This window comes from Hemicordylus capensis, chromosome 1 (genome assembly GCF_027244095.1).
Source record: "Hemicordylus capensis ecotype Gifberg chromosome 1, rHemCap1.1.pri, whole genome shotgun sequence".
NCBI lineage: Eukaryota > Metazoa > Chordata > Lepidosauria > Squamata > Cordylidae > Hemicordylus > Hemicordylus capensis.
In genome coordinates, this window is record NC_069657.1 from 285,011,850 (window position 1) to 285,015,415 (window position 3,566).

Below are 3,566 nucleotides of genomic sequence, written 5' to 3' on the forward strand. Positions count from 1 at the left end.
ATGTTGGACAGTATGGGAGAGAATTTAAGCATCCCCTTCTTACTTCCTCTACAATAGTTATCCCCCATCTATATATTATTTTCAATCCAGCAAACCCATGTCCCTCATACTAGGAGCTGGTCCTAAGAGAAGAGGTTTAAGAGTGCTGAGAGCACTCTGCACATCCCTGGATTTTTACAATATACACATCATTCCTCCTCACACAGCCCACCCATCGAAATGATGGCATTTTGATAGCTAGACATATTACTCAGAACAAAATATGATTCTGAGTGTTTCAAAGCCCTAATTTCATAAAATGCGGAAAGACATTAATCAATTTGTATTAAAGTTATAACCAGCTAATGTTATAAACTTTCCCCTAAGATGTATAAGAATTCAGTTACTGATGAGGCATGACTGCACCCAGAAGCATGTTCTGTAAGGTGATTTGTTTTAATTGCCTCACTGGCGCCTCTTCTTACACAGCAGTAGGATGGGTCACTGCATTAGAAAATTAAAGCTGATGTAAGACATTCATTTTTAGCCTATGGTACATTTGGAGGTAGGCTTGTGCTGACTTAAAAAACAGCCCCAACTACAGACAGCTAGTTAGATCAGTTGAATGTTAATGTGATTTGATGCCTGGCACATCAGCCTCTGTAACACATGCCCTGGCTTAGCAATTTCGATTTGTGTTCCTGACTTTCACATTTCTCACATTTGTTGTTTGAGTGATGGTTTTTGTGGTTCCTACAGCTATCTAAACTTCAGAGTTGCTTTTGGGCATATCAGAGTTAGTGTAATATACTGGCTAAGAAAGTGAGCTGAGTCAGGATGTTGCCAGTTCAAATCTTGTCTTGGATCTGAGACTTAGAGCCAAAGGTTGAATGAATGGTTTGGCTAAATGTTTGTTTGTTTGTTTTCAAGTTAACCCTAATCTGGATTTTGTGTAAAGTTGTGTAAACAAACAAACCACTGCATTCCAAACTATGCTCTTGTCAGACTCTTACCTGCACTCTGGAACACAATATACCCACAAATATGACCTCTCACCAGTTATTGCATTTATGTTATTGTTATTATTATTTATGTTATGCCCCAAATGAATGGGCTCCCTACGGTAGGGTGGTTTCTGCCCTATTCCTATGTTAAGTCAATTGGGAGAAAAAGAACCCCAGAAATGAATGGGCTCCTGTAGTGATGACAGGGCTTCAGGGGAGGACTAGGCCTCACTTCCAGAAGGTGGGGACAGAGAAGACTAGCCCCACTCCTCTAGAGTTTAATGGGGACATTGTGGGGACATTATTCCCCCAGGGAGGACAGTTTCAGTAATTGTCAGTGGCCAGTCAGTTGTGGCCTGGAGGGACTTGGGTTCTGATGTCTCTGTGGTGCACAAGGCTCTTCTTAAGGATCATCCATTGGCCAATGCACCTGTACTATATATACAGAAGGAGCCAATGTACAGAAGGGGATGCCCTTAGTAAAGCTGCCCATCCATATCGGGGACTGGAAGGGTGAATGGGATTTTGCAGTGTGGGTTTATCACCCTGTTGCTATGCTGACTGGGGATGACTTGGCCTCACATGTCTGGGACATACTACGTCCAGGTGAGAAGGATCCTACACAAAAGAGATTAGAGTGCTGGCTGCAAGCCACTCACAGTCTGCAAACAGACATCCCTTCCCAAACTCATGAAGAAAAAACAACAAAGGTTGTGGGGGCAGTGGAATGGTTTAATGGAAGGAACGACTATTGCTTCATCAACAGGAATGACACCAAAGACGTGTTTGTCCGGCAGACTGCCACAAAGAAAATTAACCCTCGGAAGCACCTTCGCAATGTAGGAGACAGAGAGACTGTGGAATTTGAAATGGTGGAAGGAAAAAAGGGAGCAAAGGCAGCCAACATTACAGGTCCTGGTGACCTGTAATTCCAGTGCAAGACAGTAAAAATGCAGCTAACTGTAACCGGTACAGATGACATCTGAGGCAGAGAGGCCTTCTATACAACGATGGGGGGAACTATCAAAACAGTGAAAGAGGGGAGAAGAACAAGGGTTCGTAGATCTTGCCAGAGAACCAGCAGTCCCCACAGTGCTGCCCTTGCCACAGGAGGCAGTACCCCCCCCTTACCGAGTTTCACACACACCCCGGTGAAACTCGGAAAATTAGAATATCGTGCGAAAGTCCATTAATTTCAGTAATGCAAATTAAAAGGTGAAACTGATATATGAGACAGACGCATTACATGCAAAGCGAGATAAGTCAAGCCTTAATTTGTTATAATTGTGATGATCATGGCGTACAGCTCATGAAAACCCCAAATCCACAATCCCAGAAAATTAGAATATTACATGGAACCAAGAAGACAAGGATTGAAGAATAGAACAATATCGGACCTCTGAAAAGTATAAGCATGCATATGTATTCAGTACTTGGTTTAGGCCCCTTTTGCAGCAATTACTGCCTCAATGGGGCGTGGCATGGATGCTATCAGCCTGTGGCACTGATGAGGTGTTATGGAAGACCAGGATGCTTCATTAGCGGCCTTCAGCAATTCTGCATTGTTTGGTCTCATGTCTCTCATCCTTCTCTTGGCAATGTCCCATAGATTCTCTATGGGGTCAGGTCAGGCGAGTTTGCTGGCCAATCAAGCACAGTACACTGTGTACTTTTCAGAGGTCCGATATTGTTCTATTCTTCAATCCTTGTCTTCTTGGTTCCATGTAATATTCTAATTTTCTGGGATTGTGGATTTGGGGTTTTCATGAGCTGTACGCCATGATCATCACAATTATAACAAATTAAGGCTTGACTTATCTCGCTTTGCATGTAATGCGTCTGTCTCATATATCAGTTTCACCTTTTAATTTGCATTACTGAAATTAATGGACTTTTGCACGATATTCTAATTTTCCGAGTTTCACCTGTACATGCACTGGCCTTATGAGTGCCAGCCACAGTATTCTAATGTGCATGTGCAAGGAGAGATGGAACTTAAGAGACAGCAAAATTGTAACTAGTGCTAAAGACAATTGCCATTGCATGGTTGATTCAGTGGGTTTGATTTATCTATACTTTATTGTTCTTGACCAATTTTTCTTTAGGTTGCAGCTAGGTTATTTCCAGTTAAAGGCACCAGGTAAACCTGTTGAAATATTGTGAACTGCCCAGGGACTTTTTTTGTATGGAGTGGTATATAAATGTACTAAATAAATAAATAAATAGTCACATGACTCAATGCAGTTCATGAAAACTTCTCATTCCATGGGTTTCATTTTAAGCAGGGGGATATTGTGATAGTGAGGATTAGGGATGTGCACAAAACCCGCTGGCCTGGTTTGGTTCGAGCCCAAACTGGACCTGAACTGGACCAGGCCAGTTTGGTCCGGCACCCCTTCGAACTCCCTATTTGGTTTGATTCGGGGGTGGTGGTTCATGAATATAATAAAATACAATATTGTTTTTAGTCACTTACCCCTCTGGGGGTTACTAGCATGGCCACAGGGGCCCTCCGAAGGCACTTCCTCACCCCACCAGCCTCCAAAATTGCCCCCTCACCTGGTCTGGGCACACTTCAGACCG

The 3,566-nt window shown here is 43.0% G+C and overlaps 1 pseudogene; it reads left to right on the forward strand.

Moving 5' to 3' along the window:
* The first annotated feature begins 1,453 nt into the window (after window positions 1-1,453).
* On the forward strand, window positions 1,454-3,004 carry LOC128337142 (Y-box-binding protein 1-like; annotated as a pseudogene).
* Window positions 3,005-3,566: the final 562 nt, after the last annotated feature.